General features: G+C 37.5%; 1 long non-coding RNA gene across 1 annotated transcript in view; it reads right to left on the minus strand.

Moving 5' to 3' along the window:
- Window positions 1–16,827, minus strand: part of LOC140531626 (uncharacterized) — a 29,980-nt gene extending 13,153 nt beyond the window's left edge. The window contains exon 1 of the long non-coding RNA XR_011976391.1: window positions 16,353–16,827. This is a non-coding gene — a long non-coding RNA (uncharacterized lncRNA). The remainder of the gene's footprint in view (window positions 1–16,352) is intronic.
- Window positions 16,828–23,224: the final 6,397 nt, after the last annotated feature.

Genomic DNA, 23,224 nt, shown 5'->3' on the forward strand with positions numbered 1-23,224 from the left:
TTTCTGTCTTTGACCACCTTCTTTTTCTTTCCTCCATTCACTCCCTTAGTAATGTCATCCACTCCTATGGCTTTACTATGTCCTTTCTGCCCATTGCTACTTTCAACCTGTCCCTGTGGCTATCCAATTCTATCCACTAAGTATCTCTGCTTGAAAAATGTCCTTAGGTTCATTATATTCAAATGCATACTCATCATCTTCCTGCCAAAATCTGCATTTACCCTTAAGAACTCTATGATCATTATTCCAACATCATACTTGAAACCTCAGTTATCATTGCGTGTTCCCTTTACCTCACTATCACTGCACATACCCAAACATACATACACTCCTTAATCATTTCAGTGGCATATTGGATAGTGCGCTGCACTTGGAGCTGTGGACAACCAGTTTCAAATTCTACCTCTAATACTGTGTGACTATGAACAAATTATTTAACTTTTTCAAGCATCAATTTCCTTATCTCCACAATAAAAAAGAATAGTACTTATTTCACTGGGTTGCTGTGAGTGTTAAATAAAATAAAATGCATGTAATAACTCCTCTGGGCTACTCCCCAAAGAGTAAATGCTATATCAAATTTTAAGGAGTCCTACCTTGTCAGCATGCTTCCCATGCTTCAGTGGACTGAATTAGATCTTAGCAAAGGCATTTACTCACAAAACATGGCATTAGTAATAGTTTTAAAATACCCTGCCCTCTAAATCTGAGGCAAACTCTCAGGTAAAAGTATACTGTAGCTATGACAAGGGTGCGATAAACTTAAAATATAGTGGTAGTGATGCATATAGGACAGGGGTATATGTGGCCAAAGGAATTCAAAACACAGCAATAACAGGACTTTAGCATCTATTCTTTCTTTATAGAGTCTTCATGAAATTAATCTCTGGGCAAGGTATTGCTGTTGTTCATTCTTCTCAAATAGTACCAATACCATTAGGAAGGTGATGTCTTGACTTGCAAGTGAATTGTATTTCAGTGAGGCAGGCTGTGCAAAATCACCAGCTTTACTCTTTCCTCCATAGCTGTCCAGTGGTAAGACATAGATCAGGATGACTGGAAATGGCCCCAAGTGCAATGGGGGCCTTGGCCTTATAAAGCTAAAGTCTTTCCCAGCTCTCCATTTGTCTGAGGTAACACCCATTCAGTGATTAAGGCTATGTAAGAAATACCACTCGTATATACACACACACTCACACAGTGTCTATTGTCTATTCAGAAAAGAAATCAACCAGGGAGGGAAGCACTTCAGGATTTCTGGTCAGAAGAGAAATACTTTCTATTTACACTTACTCTGAATCAACAAAATCCAACCAAGTTTAACTGAGGTTTGGGTTGGGGCCCATTATTGGCTAATCAGTGAGAGCCACAGTGATTTAGGTTTAGGCATAGTTAAGTAGCTCCATTTGAATCCTGATGGCTCTATGTAACAATAAGTACCCTGACTTATGCAGGGGGCCCTGCTATCACAGGCTCTTTGATCTGCTTATTTGAAAGGAAAGGTAATATTTGAGGGGTTAACTCTAATCAAGCATATGTATCTTCCGTTAGTTCAGGGGAAAAAGTCATCATCCTGAACTTCACAGAAAATGTGGAGAAATCTAAATCAGCAGACAGCACTTCCAAACTCTCTAACAGTAAGCTATACATACGTCATAATTCAACAGACTGGTCCAACTGTTTGACTATAATTACCGGAAAGGGAAGCACAAACACCTGGGTTTTCAAAGCTGAGGGGCTGCTTAGTGGCTTTCCACAGTCTCATCTGGCACATAAATGTCCTTCCAAAAACTAAACCCAAAGTAAAACCATACCTCAGAGTCTTTATACACTTTTTAAAGCCAGAGGGCATCACATCCCTTTTGAATCAGTGCCTCATTAACAAAAGGTGTGAGCCTTCCTAAAAATATTCCCAAGCCCAAAAATGGGTGGGAAAGATTCTCTTTAATTACATTATTCAGAGGCATTATACTTCTTGGTATAAACTAAACCCGCAAAAGATCCTACTTTGCTTGCTCTCACACTCTATCAATGCCTGGTTTGCAGAGATCTATATCAAGACATTTATGTTACTTTCTCAAATCACAGCTTGTCTAAGTTAACACCCATTCAGCTATTTAAGGTTGGGCAAGATATGAAACAAAAGATGGCCTCATTTGCCTATTCAAAAACAATTAATTTGGGAAGGTTAGTGCATCAGGGTTTCTGGGCAGAACAGAAACAATTATTATTTACATTCACTCTGATTCATCAAAATCCAAACAATGACCAACAGAGGACTGGACTGAGACATATTATTGGCTAATCAGTGAGAGCATCTCTGATGCCATGATACTCTTTGAGAAAGAAGAACAAGCCAGTTCAACAACAATAGCTAGAAGGGATCTGCAGCAGTTTTCTCCCCATAATATACGGTTTCTCTATTGGATGGGTCAATCTTTTGGATTCTATGGGCTTACTGATTGATGGACAGCTTTAATTTTCACCACTTTCAGCTTTTTATGATAAACCACAATCTTCAACTAGGTGTAATGCCAATGTGATACCCACAGCAGCTACTATGGATACGCATGTGTATTTCCAGGGTAAAATCACAAAATATAAACTCTCTTCCTCAAAGATGAAGTCAAGATATTTATTTCATTACCAGAAAGTCAATCCCACCATGGTAATGATGGAGTTTGTACACATTACCAGTGAAAGGAGCACAGCCATCCCCAAGCCTTCCCTCCATTAGGCCTCCCCACAAACAAGCTCCCTTAGGCAAAATCACCCCCTCTTACTCATGCTAGTTGATCTGCTCTGCCTGCTCTCTCCCAACTCTGTCTCCCTCTCTTAGCTACCCTCTTCTTGCTCTATCCATTCAGTAATCTCCTTCCACAATTTGCTCCATGTGACTTAAGTTGTGGGCTGGGTCAGAGCTCAAAGCAGGTCACACAGGCCTATTAAGGGACAAGAAGGATCTACCAATTCCCTTAACATTACACTGGAGTATAGTAAATACTCAACCTAAGATGAGAAAAAGTTTTTCAAATTGCCTTCCCTCATTTCTAAGGCTTGTTGCTTGCCAGTAAGGAGGTGAGAACAGTTTAGTCTTTCATTTTGGCATTTCTTCCTGGTTCAGAGCTATATTCTCTTTCATGAGGGACCTCATATTAACTAATGGTGAATAGGCACTATATTTCTGAAATAATTTCTGAATTCTATGTCATAACCATATGATGGCTATTTGTTAGTTGATGAGCAAACTGTTCTGATGTACATAGTTTTCCAGTTGTTTTATTTTTTTTTTTTAACTCTAAAAATAGCTGCTGTATTGGTCTAAGGAAACTGGTAGTAAAGGAAAAGATACAGAAGCAAAATATATCCTGGAGACAAGTTCATTACATAGGATGGTCTTTTCATAAGCAAATTAGCTACACAAAATTTCCCATCATTTACAAGATACAGAAACTTGCATTCATATCTGAAGATTTACACTTTACTAGGTGCAAATACAGTTTTATCCCTGGAAAATCAATTTGCATGTCATTATCTCTGTAACTTCCTCTCTACAAACTACATATTATAATTCTAAAAGGGGTACACCCATACATATCTGTAACTCTCCTATAGATGATCCTACAATTCACAGACAGCTACCCTGGATTATGGCTACCACATGTTCTAAATAAACTGTGGGTTCACATTTCCAAAATGATACTTGTGAGGCCTTACCAATGTGAATACAGTTAATAGTTAGCCTTAACAATACAAAAAAACCCCTTAAAACCAAAGTATTTACTGGATTATCACAATAAGCATCTTTATAATAAGACATTCTTTTCATCCCATAAACTTAAAAGTACACTCTCCCACAAATATAAACACTGCCAGTAAGGAGAGGGAACACACAGAGATTACACCTAAGGACTCCATGCATAGAAAACATGTGGATGGACAGTTCACCCTGCAGTATGAGGTACAAGACTCTCCCTGCCCTCTTTTTACTAATTATTTTTGCCTTCAAGAACCTCCAGGATCTATCTCATTTTTCTATTTTAACCTTACCTCATATAATCTATGTAACCTGGACCTCCATGCCTTTTTCTCATCCTTTTGCTACCCTTTCCATCCTTTGGCTCATGTGGTCACATCATGCCATTTCTTCTTTTTCAAGTGCTACCCTTCCTTCAAGGACTAATTAATTTTTCACCTTTTTCTTTAAGGGTTCTTTGATTTCCATTACCCCTTCAATTTATCTTAGTACCTTGTTTGAACTTTTCTTTGCTCTCATGAGAATCTCACCCATTTGTGATAGTGAATTATACAATGATGTACATTTGTTCCAATCATCTCCTCCATTCAATTTAAGCTCTTTGGTCCCTACTCTTTTATATGCAGTGCTTTGCACATAGTGGGTTCTTAATAAATTTGTTGAGGTACATTAAATGGTTTCTTTTCTGTGTCTTATGTATTTAAAAGGCAACATGGCAAAATGGAAAGAACATTGGGCTTTGAACATGAAAAGCTAAGAAATTCCAGCTTTTTTAGTTACTTAATGCAATTTTTGGAAAATATTAGAGTCTTTCTAAAATAGGCATAAAAATGCTGAAGCAAGTATACCCAGGCATCTTCCCTCAGGGCCAGGACTTTGACCCTCAGGCTGCTCAGTTATCCAGAAGGGTTGGATTTGTCACTTCTCTACTGCTATCAATAGTAGTCTCCGTCTGTAGCCCCCCTTCTCCTCTTTATTATGGGCCAGTGACTGATACCTCAGTTTCATTTAACCAATTAACGTAAAATAACTTTTACATAAGAATATCACTTTGAAAATAAGAAAAATTACTAACATTTCTCCAACTTCCCTGGAGCATACTTTCTTCTCCATCACCTTGTTTTCTGTGACATTAGGTCTTAAACTTAGTTCTGTTTCTAGTTAGAATTGTTTCCACCAAGTTCTTCTACAGATGCTGCTGGATAAATCCTTCTGCTGGGCCAGATTGCTGTAGAATTCAGGGCTTCTTAAACTTTTTCCATTGAGACTCCATTTCATGTCTTGACAGCATTCTTTGGTGTTGTTTTGCCTGAAGGCCTGCACACCGCAAAGTGTGCAAGCTTTGTCTTCAGAACCAAGGCTGCAGTGAAGTTGCTTAATATAACATGGGCAAGTGCTGACAGAAACACTTCAGATTCTTTATGCATGTGATTTGTAACTAATTTTTGGGCATTGGGGGTTCAGAAGTCTTTTATTATTGCCAAATTTTTCATGAACCCATATAGGGTCACAATCCCCAGTTTAAAAAATGTTGCATTACTCCTAAAGATCATTCCTTGCTCTCTCAAGTAGAGAACTCCTGTATTCCCATGGCTCAATCTGCTAACTTTTTGAAGTTCCCAGGGTCAGACTCACCACTTCTTTCACTGGACACTGAGTTAAGGAGTAACAGATATCTTCCAGAAGTGACTGAAACAAATATATTATAGATAAATCAGTTATAACTTTTTAAATACCTTAATAGCCTGCCAAAGAGGCCCCTTGGAAGGAAAGTTATGGTAAATCTAGGCAGCATTCTAAAAATCAGAGACATCACTGCCTACAAAGCTCCATATAGCTAAAACAATGGATTTTCCGGTAGTAATATATGGCTGTGAGAATTGAATAACAGGTGAAGTTGAGCACTGCCAAATTGCAACTATAGAACTGTAGTGCTAGAGAAGACTTTTGAGTGTTTTTTGGACAGCAAGATCATCAAATCAGTCAATACTTAAATAAATTAATTCAGGCTATTTACTGTAAGATCAAATAGTGAAGCTGAAGCTTAAATACTTTGGCTATGTAATGAGAAGATGGAACTCATTTCTAATGACTTTGATATTAGGAAAAATTGAAGGCAAAAAGAAAAGGGGAAGGGAGACAAGGAAATGAACAGAGAGCTTTGTGGAAGCAATGAGCTTGAACTTGGACAGAACTGGAGAGATATTAGAGGATAGAAAGGCCTCATATACTGTAGTCAATGGAGCCATGAATAGTCAGACTTGACTGAACAACAACCTCTTCAACGCATAGTGAGCTGACCGGAACTAGCTACAGGATGTCTTCACATATGCTAGTGAATTCAAGGTACTTTCCTTATACATAATCATGATTCCCCCTAAAGCTTCTTCTTAGTCTCCTTCACATAGAAAAAGTTTACAGTCTAAGCAAACTGATGGGGTCTGCACATGTGCATTAAAATATTTACACTGCCTAGACCACAAGAGTGAGTGTGTAATGAGAAAGGTGAAGAGTGCTTATAACTAGAAGGTATTATGGAAATGCAAACTGTTGACATTGTATTGGCACCATTCTTTCCCTTCTCTTTGTAGTCTTTAGAGAAAGGAGTTGAGGTCCAGTCAAGATCTTCTTCAAACTTTCTTATGCAGTTGTGATTACATCTTGTGACATGTTTTGCATGTTTATGTTCCAAAGTTATAATTTTTAAAGATTGATTGTTGAGAATAAAAGTACTTCATAACTGTCTCTCCATTTTGGGTGCCATGAAATGAGAACAAGTTGAAGAACTGGGTGCTTTTTAAGCTCTGGTTCCTTGAACTGACATGGGGATTTTGTTGTTTCTCAGTTGTTTCAGTTTGTGTCTCATTCTTTACAACTCCGTTTGGCATTTTTTTGTCAAGCTGCTATTACTTTTCATTTCCTTCTCCAGCTTATTTTGTAGAGGAGGAAACTGAGGCAAAAAGTGTTAAGTGACTTATCTAGAGTCATGCAGGTAGTAATTGTCTGAGTCCCAATTTGAACTTAGGAAGATGAATCTTTCTGACTCCAGTTCCAGCACTTTATCACTATGCCACCTAGCTGGCAGATTAAATAAAGGTTTATATACTGCTTTCAAGAACTGTAGAATCATGACACTGGTAGTCAGGGAAGGGACAATAAATATCATCTAGTCCAAGTGTTACTCAAAAAAAATAAAAACAAAACCATTAGTTTTATTGATACTTTTTCATTTTTTCATCACACTCAATTCCAGATTTACCTATAGTCACCACTACAAAATAAGTCCCTTTGTAACAATAACAAACTTTTAAGCAAAAGCACCTGATATTGTACCCCAATTCACAGTGTATTTGACATCCTTAGTCACACCACCTCTCTACTGAAAGGAGATAGGTGCTTAATCATCATCTTCTGGGTCAAGTTTGGTCCTTATAATTACATAATTTAGTTATGTCATTTTACTTATATTAATGTTTTCATTGTGTCTATGATGTTTATTTTGCATCAGTTCAAACAAGTCTTTCCATGTTTCTCTGAAATCAAAATATTCATGGTCTCTTATAGAGCAATAGCATTAAATTCCTGTACAACATTTTTTTCTGGGTTCCCTTATTTGTAAATAACCTGTATTTCTGTATTGAACTTCTTTAGAACCTGTGTCTAATTGTGATATCAATGAGTTAAAGGGCATGATTAAACCTCAAACTTTACTTTGGGGTTAATTTTCTAAAACAATACAAGATTATTAAAATTATCTTCCTGATTGTTGGACCACTTCAAAGTTCATCCCAAGCAGAATTAATGTTTCTGCTTTCCTGCATAACCTGCAACATTGACTATTTTTGTCTTTTATTACCTTTGAGGGAAGAAGTCTGGTCTGGTGGATAGAATGAAGTTAGATAGGCATGGGTTCAGTCCTACCTCAGACATATACTGTATGACCTCAGGCAAGTCACTTATCCTCTTAGGATTATCAAGAATCTATTGAATAGGAAATACTAAGAAATTATGCTATTTTGTTTTGTTGATTTTTTTGTGGGGGAGGTGGTAGCAGACTACTAAATTGGAAGCTGGGAACCAGAGTTCTCAGACAATCTCTGTTAAAGGGTAAATTGTTGAGTCACATTATATCTCTTGAACTCAAATTGTTCATCCATAAAATGAAGCACTTGAAGCCATTCCCCAATAGGTAGGTAATAAGACAATAATAACTAGCAAAAATAAGACTTCTAGACTCCTGGAAAGGAGTCGGAAGATAGTTTGGCTGAGCCATCACACTGAATTTTAAAGGTAGGATCTAGCTGAGGTGAGATCTTGGGCCAGTAGTGAAGCAACCCTGACCATCTGTTCAACTTGAAGCAGAACTTCCTGATGAGGGCATTTCAAGAAGCCTAAGAAAGTAGGTACTTGACACTTAATCACTCTCTAAATATTCTCCACTCTTTGAGTTTTCACAACTGTTCTCTTGTCATTCTTCCTTGTAACTGTATGATTCCTCCATCTCACTCTTAATCTACGTCAAATTAACTAGCTGTTGATGTTCACCAAGGCTTTGACTAAGACCCTTTTCTGTTTGTACTAAATATGTGATCATTTCTTCAGTTTCCACAGTGAAATTATCATATGCATATTGATTATTCTCAGATTTTTATATCTAGCCCTAAGCTCTTTCTTTCCATACAGTCCCATACCACTAAATGCCTATTACTGAATTGGATATCCAATGGATAGATTTCAAATCCAATATGTTCAGAACAGAACTTTATCTTTCCTTACAAACCCTCCATTCTTCCGAACATTCTGTTTGCCATTATACTAACCACCACCCTCCCAATCATCCCATTTAGTAGACTCTTTAACACCTAACTCTTGTTCACTCTGTATAACCAATCAACTGTCAAATCATTTTATTTTACCTTCAGAATATCACTTGTAAGATCCTATTCTTTTTACTCACAGAACCACCAATTGCCCTAGTACAAGATTAATTGTTCAATCCCTCTTCCACATAACTTACCAAAGTGATTTTCCTAAAATGTAAGCCTGATCATGTGATCCTCTTGCCTATTCTTAAACTCCTGTGACTCTCTATTTTCTACAGAATGCAATATAAAGTCATTTGTTAAGATGGCAGAGTAAAAATATGCACATACATTAGCTCTTCCCCCACATCCCATAAAATATCTGTAAAAAATGACTCTCAACAAATTCTAGTGCAGCAGAAGCCACAAAACGACAGAGTGAAAAAGATTTCCAGCCAAAGGTAACCTGGAAGGCTGACAGGAAAGGTCTATCCCATGAGATGCTGAGGAGAGCAGAGCTCAGCCCTGGCCATGCAGTACCGGGAGGAATAGGACCAGAACAGGCCTCTGGGGCAGAATCCTCAGCAGGGAGGATCTCAGATTCCTCAACCCACAAGCACCAAAGAAAGCTCCAAAGGTCAGTGAGAGGGCTTTCTCAATTGTGCGAGAGGGGAGCAGGGTCCCCCCAGCACTGGCCCTCAGTAGCAGCAGCAACAGTGGTGACTACAGCTGCAATGTCCATCTGTGAAACTTTCCGCCTAAAGACCCTGGGGGAATTGAGCAGCTGATCTGAACCTCAGCCCTGGGCACAGTCCTGGGGTGAGGAGGAGCACTACAACCCTTCTTTTGATGAAGATTCAGAAGTAAAGTAACTGGCTAGGAAAATGACCAAAAAAGGGGGAAAAATAAGACCATAGAAAGTTACTTTCTTGGTGAATTGGTATTTGCTTCCATCCTTTGAGATGAGGAAGAACAATACATACTGTCAGAAGAAGGTTTCTGCATCCAGGACCTTCAAAATTAATATTCAGTGGGCTCAGGCCATGGAAGAGCTTGAAAACCAAGTCAACGGCTTGCTAAAGGAGACTCCAAAAATGCTGAAGAAAATAACACCTTTAAAAATAGGCTGACTCAGTTGGAAAAAGAGGTCCACAAAGCCAATGAGGAGAAGAAGGCTTTAAAAAGCAAAATTAGCCAAATGTAAAAGGAGGTTCAAAAGTTCACTGAAGAAAATAGTTCTTTAAAAATGACAGTGGAGCTGAGGGAAGCCAATGACTTTATGAGAAACTAAGAAATTAAAAAACAAAACCAAAAGAATGAAAAAAAGAGAAGATAATATGAAATATCTCATAGGAAAAACAACTCACCTGGAAAATAGATCTGGGAGAGACAGTTTAAAAATTATGGGACTACTTGAAAGCCATGATCAAAAATACAGCCTAGACATTACCTTTCATGAAATTATCAAGGAAAACTTCCCTGATATTCTACAATCAGAGGGTAAAATAAATATTGAAAGAATCCACCAATCACCTCCTGAAAAAGACCCCAAAAGACAAACTCCTAAGAATATTTTGGCCAAATTTCAGAGTTCCCAGGTCAAGGAGAAAATATTGCAAGCAGCTAGAAAGAAACAATTCAAGTATTGTGGAAATATAATCAGTATAGCACAGATCTGGCAGCTTCTATATTAAGGGATAGAAGGGTGTGGAATAGGATATTCCAGAAGTCAAAGGAACTGGGACTAAAACCAAGAATCACCTACCCAGCAAAACTGAGCAAAATACTTCAGGGGAAAAAAATGGTCCTTCAGTAGAATAGAGGTCTTTCAGGCATTCTTGATGAAAAGACCAGAACTGAAGAGAAAATTTGACTTTCAAATACAAGAAACAAAAGAAACATGAAAAATTAAACAGGAAAGAGAAATTGTAAAGGACTTCCTAAAGCTGAAGTGTTTACATTTCTACAAGGAAAGATAATATGTGTAACTCTTGAGATTTTTCTCAGCATTTGGTAGGTGGAGGGATTACACACACACACACACACACACACACACACACACACACACAGAGCACAGGTTGAGTTGAATCAGAAGGGATGATATCTATAAAAGAAATAAAATTTAGGAGTCAGAGAGGATTATATTGGAGGAGAAAGGGAGAAATGGAATGGGGCAAATTATCTCTCGTAAAAGAGATAAGAAAAATCTTTTTCAGTGGAGGAGAGAAGGGAGGAGGTGAGAGGGGAAAAGTGAAGTTTACTCTCTTCACATGTAGTTTAAGGAGGGAATAACATGCTCACTAAATTTGGTATAAAAATCTATCTTAGACTACAGGAAAGTAGGTGAAAAGGGGATAAGTGGGGTGTGGGGGGAATGATAGAAGGGAAAACAAATGGGAGAAGGGAGTAACTAGAAGTAAATACTTTTGGGAAAGGACAAGGTCAAATGAGAGAACAGAATAAAGGGGGGACAGGGTAGGATGGAGGGAAATATAGTTAGTCTTATACAACATGACTATTATGGAAGTTTTTTCCAAAACGACACACACATATATATAGCCTGTGTTGAAGTGCTTGTCTTCTCAATGGAGATGGGTGGAGAGGGAGGGAGGGAGAGAAGTTGGAATTTAAAGTATTAGAAACGAATGTTGAGAATTGTTATTGCATGTAACTGGGAAATAAGAAATACATGTAATGGGGTATAGAAATCTATCTTGTCCTACAAGAAAAGAGAGAAGATGGGGATAAGAGAAGGGTGGGATGTAATAGAAGGGAGGGCACATTGAGGGAAGGCATAATCAGAAGGCAAGGTGTTATGGGGTGGGGGGAGGAGAGAGATCGGGAGAAAAATTATAACTTAAAATTTTGTAGAAATGAATGTCATAATATAAAAATAAATAAATTAAAAAAGTAAAGTCATTTGTTTTTCATTTATAGTTTTTCACAACTTGGTCCCTTGCCACCTTTCCATTTTTTTTTGTCTAGATCTTGTAAAGAAGATTCTTTTTTTTTTTTTTGTAATGTTTAACAGTCACTGCCATACAATTGCGATTTTATCCCCCCCACCTACCTCCCACTCCCCCCCTCCCTCCCCACGACTGCATACAATTCTGTATAGATTCTACATATACTTTCCTATTGAGTATATTTTCACTATAGTCATGCTATGTAGTCAGACTAAGATAAATGAAAGAAATCGTATAACAAATCAGAACATGATACACAAACACATACACATACACAAACATGATCTGCTACAATATGTGAGTGACTTCCATATTTCTCTCTCTGAGTGTGGCAGGCATTTTGCCTTGAGATCCTCCATTGGGATTTTTTTTTTTTTTGGTAAGAAGTTCTTGTGTTATTACAAAAATCTAAGTCTACCAGAAAAAACTCTCACACACTGTGGTTGTTGCTGTGCATAAAGTTCTCCTGGTTCTGCTCCTTTCACTCAGCATCAGGTCATATAAGTCTTTCCAGGCCTCTCTGAAGTCTTCTTGTTCATCATTTCTTATGGCACAATAGTACTCCATTACATTCATATACCATAATTTATTCAGCCATTCCCCAATTGATGGACATCCCCTTGACTTCCAGTTTTTGGCAACTACATAGAGTGCTGCTATAAATATTTTTGTACATGTGGGACCCTTTCCCATTTTTACGATCTCTTGGGGATATAGTCCTAGTAGCGATATTGCTGGGTCAAAGGGTATGCACATTTTTGTAGCCCTTTGGGCATAGTTCCAAATTGCTCTCCAGAATGGTTGGATGCGCTCGCAGCTCCACCAACAATGAATTAGTGTTCCAACTTTCCCACATCCTCTCCAGCATTTATCATTTTCTTGTTCTGTCATGTTTGCCAATCTTATAGGTGTGATGTGGTACCTCAGAGTTGTTTTGATTTGCATCTCTCTAACCAATAGTGATTTAGAGCATTTTTTCATATGATTATAGATATCTTTAATTTCTTCCTCTGAAAATTGCCTGTTCATATGCTTTGACCATTTATCAATTGGGGAATGACTTGTATGATTGTACATTTGGATCAGTTCTCTATATATTCTAGAAATGAGGCCTTTATCCCCGAGCTTAGCCGTAAAAATTCTTTCCCAATTTACTACATCCCTCCGGATTTTGGTTGCATTGGGTTTGGTTGTGCAAAAACTTCTCAGTTTAATGTAATCAAAGTTATCCATTTTGCATTTCATAATGCATTCTATCTCTCCTTTAGTAAAGAATTCTTCCCTTCTCCATAGATCTGATAAATACACTATTCCTTGCTTCTCCAGTTTATTCATGGTATCAATCTTTATACCTAAATCATGTACCCATTTGGACTTTATTCTTGTGTACGGTGTCAGGTATGGGTCTATGCCTAATTTGCGCCACACTGTTATCCAGTTTTCCCAGCAATTTTTGTCAAACAATGAGTTCTTATCCCAGAAGCTGGGGTCCTTGGGTTTATCAAACAGAAGGTTGCTATATTCCTTGTCTACTGCATCTTGAGTGCCAAGTCTATTCCACTTGTCTACCTCTCTGTTTCTTAGCCAATACCAAGTGGTTTTGATAATTGCTGCTTTATAGTACAGTTTGAGGTCTGGTAGCGCTAGGCCACCTTCCCAAGCATTTCTTTTCATTAGTCCCTTTGATATTCTGGACCTTTTGTTTTTCCAAATGAATTTTGATATTATTTTGTCCAGCTCTAGAAAGTAATTGTCTGATAGTTTAATTGGTATGGCACTAAATAAGTATATTAATTTGGGTAGAATTGTCATTTTTATTATATTAGCCCGGCCTACCCATGAGCAACTAATGTTTTTCCACTTACTTAAGTCTGACTTTATTTGTGCAAAAAGTGTCTTGTAATTGCGTTCATATAATCCCTGGGTTTGTTTTGGGAGGTAGACTCCTAAGTATTTTATACTGTCTACCCTAACTTTAAATGGGATTTCTCTTTCTATCTCTTGCTGTTGGACTTTGTTGCTAATATATAGGAATGCAGAAGATTTGTGTGGGTTTATTTTGTACCCTGCAACTTTGCCAAAGTTGTTTATTAATTCAAGTAATTTTTTACTTGAATCTCTGGGATTCTCTAGGTAAATCATCATATCATCTGCAAAGAGTGATAACTTAGTTTCTTCTTTGGCTATTTTAATTCCTTGGATATCTTTATCTTGTCTAATTGCTACAGCTAACATTTCTAGTACCATATTAAATAATAGTGGTGATAATGGACAACCTTGTTTCACCCCTGATCTTATTGGGAATGCATCTAGCTTATCCCCATTGCATATAATGCTTGCTGAAGGTTTTAGATAGATACTGCTTATTATTTTATGGAAAGTTCCCTTTATTCCTACATTCTCCAATGTTTTTAGTAGGAATGGATGTTGTATTTTGTCAAAAGCTTTTTCTGCATCTATTGATATAATCATGTGGTTTTTGTTAGCTTTGTTGTTGATGTGATCAATAATGCTAATAGTTTTCCTAATATTGAACCAGCCCTGTAATCCTGGTATGAATCCTACCTGATCATAATGTATTAATCTCGTGATAAGATGCTGTATTCGTTTTGCTAGAATCTTATTTAAAATTTTTGCATCTATATTCATTAGGGAAATTGGTCTATAATTTTCTTTCTCTGTTTTGTCTCTTCCTGGTTTCGGTATCAAAACCATATTTGTATCATAGAAAGAATTTGGGAGGACTCCTTCTTCCCCAATTTTCAAGAATAGTGTATGTAGTATTGGAATTAACTGTTCTTTAAATGTTTGATGGAATTCACTTGTGAATCCATCTGGCCCTGGAGATTTTTTCCTAGGGAGTTCATTGATGGCTTGTTCAATTTCTTTTTCTGAGATGGGGTTGTTTAAGTATTCAACTTCCTCTTCTGTTAATCTGGGCAATTTGTATTTTTTAAAATATTCATCCATCTCATTTAGATTATCGAATTTGTGGGCATAAAGTTGGGCAAAGTAGTTTCTAATTATTGTTTTAATTTTCTCCTCATTGGAGGTGATTTCACCCCTTTCATTTTTAATATTAGTAATTTGGTTTTCTTCTTTCTTTTTTTAAATCAGATTGACCAAAGGTTTATCAATTTTATTAGTTTTTTCATAAAACCAACTATTGGTTTTATTTATTAATTCAATAGTTTTCTTAATTTCAATTTTATTAATCTCTCCTTTGGTTTTCAGTATTTCTAATTTGGTATTTACTTGGGGATTTTCAATTTGTTCTTTTTCTAGCTTTTTCAACTGCAAGCCTAAGTCATTGATCTCCTCTTTCTCTATTTTATTTATGTAAGCATTCAGAGATATAAAACTTCCCCTAATAACTGCTTTTGCCGTGTCCCATAAGTTTTGGTATGTTGTCTCACTATTGTCATTCTCTCGAATGAAATTGTTGATTGTTTCTATGATTTCTTCTTTAACCCAACCCTTCTTTAGAATTAGATTATTTAGTTTCCAATTGATTTTTGGTTTCTCTTTCCATGGCCTTTTATTACATGTAATTTTTAATGCATTATGATCTGAAAAGGATGCATTGATTATCTCTACCTTTCTGCACTGGATTGTGAGATTTTTATGTCCTAGTACATGGTCAATTTTTGTAAATGTTCCATGTACCGCTGAGAAAAAAGTATATTCCTTTCTATTCCCATTTAATTTTCTCCAAAGATCTATCATATCTACCTTATCCAGAGTTTTATTTACCTCCTTAACCTCTTTCTTGTTTATTTTGAGGTTGGATTTATCGAGTTCAGAGAGGGGGAGGTTGAGGTCCCCCACTAGTATAGTTTTGCTATCAATTTCTTCCTTCAACTCCCCCAACCTCTCCTCTAAGAATCTGGATGCTATACCACTTGGAGCATACATGTTTAGTAATGATATTGCTTCATTGTCTATGGTGCCTTTTAGCAGGATATAGTTTCCATCCTTATCCCTCTTGATTAGATCTATTTCTGCTTTTGCTTTGTCTGAGATTAGGATTGCTACTCCTGCCTTTCTTACATGAGCTGAAGCACAATATATTCTGCTCCATCCTTTGACCTTTATCCTATGTGTATCCCCCCGTTTCAAATGTGTTTCTTGTAAGCAGCATATTGTTGGATTATGGCTTTTAATCCATTCTGCTATCCGTCTCCGTTTTATGGGAGAGTTCATTCCATTCACATTCACAGTTATGATTACAATCTGTGTATTTCCCTCCAACCTCTTTCCCACCATTTGTGCTTTTAGCTCTCCCGTCTCCCTTCCCCTCCTCAATAGTATTCACTTTTCTCCCCCTCCTCCTGCAGCCTTCCCCTCCTTCTTTTGACCCCCCTCCCTTTTAGTTCCCTTTACTCTTATTGCTTCTTTCCTCCCTTTTAGCCACCCTCCCCTTTCTTCCCCCTTCCCCTCCTACTACCTATAGAGCTAGTTAGGCTTATCTACTTAAGATTATTGTTCCCTCCTTTGAACAAATCAGATGAGAGTACCTCTCAAACAATGCTCATCTCCCTCCCCTCCTTCCCTCTACTATAGTTTTGTACTTCTTCCTGTGATATAATTTGCCATTTTCTGCTTCCCCCTTTCCACACCTCCTATTACATTCCCTTCTCTTACTTAAATCATATTTTTGACATGACATCATTTACTTTATGCCCCTTCCCTCTACATATATCCTTTTTATCATAATAGCTGCACAGTTCTCAAGATTAACAGGTATCATCTTCCCTTATAGGGAGGTAAACAGTTTGCCCTAATTGAGTAGCAAGTTTTTGTTTTTGTTTTTTCCCCTCTGTTTACCTTTTTATGATTCTCTGGAGACCTGCATTTGAAGATCAAATTGTCTATTGAGTTCTGGTGTTTTGGTCAGGAAGCTCTGGAAATCCCTTATTTCGTTGAATGACTTTCTCCTTGCCTGAAATGTTATGCTGATCTTTGCTGGGTAGTTGATCCTTGGTTGATGTCCCAACTCCTTTGCCTTACGGAATATTGGGTTCCAATTCTTTCGATCTTTTAATGTAGAAGCTGCAAGGTCCTGTGTGATCCTGACTGTGTGTCCTTGATATTTGAATTGTTTCTTTCTGGCTGCTTGTAGTATTTTCTCCTTCACTTGATAGCTCTGGAATTTGGCAATTATATTTCTTGGGGTTTTGAGTTTGGGATCCCTTTCGGGAGGGGAACGGTGGATTCTTTCGATGACTATTTTGCCCTCTGAGTCTAGTACTTCTGGACAGTTTTCCTTGATGATTTCCTGGAAGATATTGTCCAGACTCTTTTCTTCATCATGGGTTTCTGGCAGGCCAATAATTCTTAGATTTTCTCTCCTGGATCTGTTTTCCAGGTCAGTTGTTTTTCCAATTAAATATTTTACATTTTCTTCTATCTTTTCATTCTTTAGATTTTGTTTGACTGATTCTTGTTGCCTCATTGAGTCATTAGTTTCTACTTGCCCAATTCTAATCTTCATCGTAGTCTTTTCTTCAGTTAGCTTTTCCATCTCCTTTTCCATCTGACCAATTTTTCCCTTTAAGGAGCTATTTTCTCCATTTAATTTTTGTACTTCTTTTTCCATTCGACCAATTTTCCCAGTTAGGTTTTGGGTTTCCTTTTCCATCTGATCAATTTTCCCAATTAGGTTTTGGGTTTCCTTTTCCATTTGATTAGCTCTTCCTTTTAGGGAATTATTCTCTCCAGTTAATTTTTGAACTTCCTTTTCCATTTCTTCAATTTTCTTTTTCAGGGTGATGTTCTCATCAGTGAATTCTTTTTTTATAGTTTTAAAATCATTGGCCAGTTTTTCTTTTATATCCTTCTTCAGACGTTCCAGGTAATCTAGTTGTGCTTGCGAGAAATTCATAGTCCCATCTGAGGTTTCAGATGGAAGTACAGTCTCAGCTCTAACCTCTTTGGTGTTTGTGTTTTCGTCCTTATCCCCATAGAAAGATTCTATGGTTTTTTCACTTTTCGTCTGCTTTTTCCGATTCATGATGTTGGCTGAGTGTTGTAGCTTTTGGTTCTTTCAGTCAGAAGGTACAGATCTTTAAGTTGAGCTGATGTGTGTCTAGGCTAAAAGCAGGCTTTTGTTTTTTGTTTCCCCGATCAACCCTGGGGTTAGCTTGTTAGGTGTGTGTGAGGTGTGGTCTGGTCTCAGGCTATCTCCTCAGCTGACTTGAGGCAAAGGCAAGGTCAGGGGATGGTAATCCCAGCTTCCCTATTGTCTTCCCTTTTCCCCTGGAGGGCTGGGGCACGCCTAGAGGCTAACGCGTGTTCCCGCCCCTCCTGGGGCTCGTCTCCCGGCTCTGAGGCTTGCCTGGGTCTCAGTACGAATTTTCTCTGCCCTGGGTCATCTGTCCCTCCAGATCACCTCCACCACAGTAGGAAGAATCCCCCTTTGCCACTTTTCCAGCCTCTGGTGTTATGAGACCATCCGCTCCCTTCTGCTGTTCCTGCTGATCCAGGATTAATCTGGGGAAGAATTTTATGGTTCCCTCACGGTCATCAGGGGGGAGGAGAGAGCACTTACTGATCACTCTGCCATCCCAGTTCCTGGAAGTTCAAGTAGTGACCCACCGAAGTCCGTCTTCAGGCTGAAGATTTCAAGGACTGCTGCGCTGATGTCTGGCACTCAGCGGCTCTCACCGGCTCGGCCTGGCTTATCTCCTGCTCCGCTGGTCTCGCCCGCCACTCTCGGGCTGCTCTGGTCCCCTCCGCCCTGCCGCGCTGACCGCGCTGCGCTGTGCGCCGGGGTCTTACCCCCGTGGAACAGATCCCTCCCGTGGACCCTCCGGTCCAGCCTGGGCTCTGAATCCGTCAAAGTCCATCACCCACTGGATTTTACACCTCTAAAGTCTGGTCAGACTCTCCCCCCAGATATATCCAGAGGAGTTTTTCCAGGAGCTTAGGTGAGTCGTTGCTTTCACTCCGCCATCTTGGCTCCGCCCCCCTAAAGAAGATTCTTAATCATGATTCTATGCAGTTACTATAAATTCTCAAGAAAGGAAAATATGGTACAATACTTTCTTTTAATGAAGCAAGCGTATGTTGTTACAAAAGGTAAAGATAATTTTTAAAATTCTCTTTGCATGATGAATGAATAAAGAAGAATCAGAATTTTTGTGGCAGAATTTATGAATGTATGCTATACTTATCATCATGAGTTTTGGTGCCTCTACATACTATCCCATCACCCCTATAACAGAGAAAAAGAAAATAGCTCTAGTGACTTGTTTAAAGTCATATGCTACTTTGGTGCAGATTTAGAAGAAATTATCTCATGATGTGCCTTTTTAATAGAATATTTCTAATCATATTCTATAAATTGTGATCTAAGATGATCTCTTTTATGAAAAACCATACTGTCAGAACTGGAAGAAGAGAAGTTTTCTAGTCCAACCCGTCACTGAATGATGCCCTTGTGGCTCATCATCTGTTTTGTGAGTTTCTTTCCATGACCACTTTTTCATGAAAAACTCTGTCCTTTCACGCTCAGTTCTCTCCCCAAAGAGCCCCATTTCATCCTTCCTCCTGACTTTCCAGATTTTTGCTTTCTTCAATGGCAAGCATACTCTCCTTTTTCCTGCTCTTTTTTATAACTTGCAATTCCACATTAGGTGGAAGGGACTTTGTTTCTCTTTTTCTTTCTCCATCCTTCCTCCCCCTTTATCTTATGCTCTCTTTCTTTCCTCCTTCCTTCCTTCCTTCCTTCCTTCCTTCCTTCCTTCCTTCCTTCCTTCCTTCCTTCCTTCCTTCCTTCCTTCCTTCCTTTCTTTCTTTCTTTCTTTCTTTCTTTCTTTCTTTCTTTCTTTCTTTCTTTCTTTCTTTCTTTCTTTCTTTCTTTCTTTCTTTCTTTCTTTCTTTCTTTCTTGTATTCTCAGTCCTTAGCACAGGGTCTGGTGTGTCTCAATTCCTTAATAAATGTTTTATAATATTTATAGCATTTTATATAATACCTATGATATATAGTACTTTCTATGTTCTGGAAACTATATTGAGCTCTATACTAATATTACCTCATTTGATCCTCACAGAAACTGTGTGAGGTAGGTACTGCTATTATTCCAATTTTACGTTTAAGGAAACTGAGGCAAACACTATCTCCTTGCTTTCCTAGTTTCTTTCAACTCTCAATTAAAATTCCACCTTCTACAGGAAGCCTTTCTTAACCCCTCTTAATCTTAATGCTTTCCCTCTTTAATTTTTTATTTATCATGTTGTGTATCTATTATATACACACATTTTATCTATATATGATATGTGTGTATGTATATATGTGTACATATATGCATATGTTCACACACACATGTGTGTGAAAAAATCTTTTTGTACAATATCTTGGCTTTTGTCTCACCTATTAGATTTGGAACTCCTTGAGGACAGCAATAAACTTTTGCCTCTTTTTTTTTTGTCTCCAGCACTAAACATTTTGCTTGGCACATAATAAATACTTAATAAATGCTTATTGACTGGCTGACTGGTTAATTAGTGAGACTGAAATCTCCTTATGTAAACTGTCATAAAATGTTCACAATATTGAATTTCCCTTCAGATTAGGTTTTATTTTTAGCTAGCATATGAATATGTTTTATCCTTCCAAGTGAAGGAAGCAAAACAACTGCTTTGTGATAAAAGAGAAAAAAACAAAGAAGACCAGAGTGAATGTCCTAACCCAGACATTTACCTCAATGATGTAAGCAATTTACTTCATGTCTATTAGTCTCAAATTCCTTGTGTAAAATAAAATTATAATCATGACACTTTTTCTCAAAAGTTATTGACATATTTTAAATCATAAATCAATTTATAAATTATGCTGAAATACCATGTGATCTTCAAATATCATGGCAATTAGAGTTTCTTCATTACCCAGAATTCAGTTCAAATTAACAAACATCATTTAAACATATACCACATACTAGGCATGGTGCCTTAGAGTTGTGATCATTGAATAAAAATGAATAAAATATAATCCATATTTTCTAAGACCTTGGAATATTTGATGGACATAAATAATTGCATTACAATTTAGAACAGATTGCAGAGGTATTTGATCAAAAATATCCTAATAGTATAGACCTAATAAAGGTAAGTGGATAGGGAAAATTTTATGTCAGCTGAGATGGACCTTGAAGGAAGGGAGGATTTCTGAAAATAATGGCTTTAATGGTCTCCAAGAGTACTTTGTTCTTCTGTTTTATGGGCCATTTATTAAGATAGACCATATCTTTATAGGGACAAGATAGGGAAAATATTTATACTAAGCATGGTGGAGTGAAAAGAGCTGTGACCTTAGAGTCAGAAGACTTAGATTTCATTACCAGTTTTGCTACTTCAATTCAAGTTAGAAAGAATGAATTATTCACCTATCACATGAAAACATTATGTTGGGGATACAAAGACAAAAGGGACATAAATCACTTCCTACACTCAAGGAACTTATATTCTATAGGCAATGGAACATCATGATAGATTAAAAATACTATACAAATTGATGAGGGAAAAAGTGCTAAAGTTACTTGGGTGTTTACATTCTAATGGGGAAACAATGCAAATACTAGAATAGCCATGAGTGAACATTATTTTGATTTGGGAAGAGATAGGGATAATGAGTAGAGCCAGAAGGCAGTGGTTTAGCATAGCCATAGATCAACTCTGCATTTTCTTCTCTTCAGTCCCTTGGCTCCTTAGAGTGTCACTAGTCTTGCCTTACCAAGTCTCAACCTTGGACCACTCCTGATAACCATTGACTGCTCTTACACAAGTGCTACTGAATGAAATTTGAGACAGTCATAAAACTTTACTGACTGGGTCCACTAAAATAATTTTGTTACAAAATTTGATCTCACTTCAGTAAAACAATCATTTTATACCCCCTTAATTAACTTATTATGCCACTCACTTCAGTTGCTCTTCTAAAATTTCCCATCCCTCTTGCTTTATACTTAATTAAAAAGGAAGTTCACCAAGATAATTATAGATATTTCTATAGAATTTACTATGTGTAATCCACTGTGTTAAGTACCTTATATTTTATCTTATTTGATCTTCATTACCCTGGAAAGTAGATATTATCATTATCCCCATTTTATAGATGAAAAAACTGAGGCAAACAGAAATTAAATTATTTGCTCAGCATCACAGAGCAAGTAAATATCTGAAGTCAAATTTGAACTCCAGACCTGTCATTATATCCACTGTGCCACCTACATGTCTCTGAGCTCTCTCTTCTCCCCCATCCTTCTTCTTATATCTACCCAGATCTCTTCTACCACAATTTGCTCCTTCACCCCTGTCTCACTCGATGAGGTGATCCTTCTCTTTGCTAAAATAAACCCTTCTATATTCACAGGTGATCCCATTCCATCTTCACCAGAAGATTGGCTCTCTGTCATTTCCATTCTTTTACTCATCTTCAACATCTCTCTCTACTTCATGCTTTCCTTTTGTCCATATACATTCCTTTCTCCTTCATTCTTAAAAATATTTGTCACTTGATTTATCTATCTCTGCTAGCTATAATCCCACATCTCTTCTTCCTTTTGTGGATAAATTCCTTGAAAAAGTTATCTACTTAGTGCTTCTACATACTTTCCTCTCTCTCTCTTAATTATTTAGAATTTATCCTTATATCTTTTCATTCCACTGAAACAACTGTGTCTAAACTTATTAATCTCTTAATTGCTAGAAATAATAGCTTTAAAAAATTCTCATCTGTCGACTTTTCTTTGACACAGTTGACCATTTTTTTCTTGATACTTTCATATCTTTATGTTTTGGTGAACCCATTCTCTTCTGGTTCTCTTTCTAGATAACTTTCAGCTCTTTTTCAGTCTCCTTTCTTAAGCCTTCATCCAGATCATACCTACTAATCATCTACATCACACAGAATTCTGTCTTGGGCCATCTTCTCTATTCTTTCTACACTATTTCATTCAGTGATCTCATCAATTCCAATAGATTCAAATATCATCTTTGTATTAATGACTCTCCTATCTACTTTTCCAGTCCTAGCATCTTTGTGGACTTCCAGTCTCAAACTTCCAACTGTCTATTGGACATGTAGAACTGGAAGTCTCATAGACACCTTAAACCCTATATTTCCAAAAATAAATTCATTTTCTTTCCCCAAAACCCTCTCCTAACTTCCCCGTAACTACTGAAGGTACCATCATCATCTTCAGTTCCCTAGACTGGCAACATTTTTGTCATTTTTGACTCCTCACTGTCTCTCACCATCCTGTCACTCCATATCTAAATGATTGTTGTCCTTCATTCTTGAAGAGACCAAGGTGACATCACTATGCTAGAGTCAAATTACAATATGTCTGGTTGTGGTTGATCAGACCAATATGAACTCACAATGCACTACCACAGGTTGGGCACATATAGTCCATGTTAGCATCTAGGATGGGTTCTCTAAATTTGTGTATCTTGCATTTCAGTATCTTGCATTTCAGTTTCAGTTCTGCTTTGTTCATAGAGCACTGCCCCTTCTCTGATGAAGGCACGCCATGCTGGACAGTCCAGTGCCACTCCAGGTTTCACAGGCATACAACAGTGAGGTGAGCACAATGGCTGTGTAGACCTTCAGTTTGGTATTTGATCAAATACCTCTTTCTTCTCACACTCTCCTTCAGAGTCTTCCAAACACTGAGCAAGCTCTGGCAGTGTGTGAG

This window comes from Notamacropus eugenii, chromosome 3, assembly GCF_028372415.1.
Source record: "Notamacropus eugenii isolate mMacEug1 chromosome 3, mMacEug1.pri_v2, whole genome shotgun sequence".
In the NCBI taxonomy this organism is placed as follows: Eukaryota; Metazoa; Chordata; class Mammalia; order Diprotodontia; family Macropodidae; genus Notamacropus; species Notamacropus eugenii.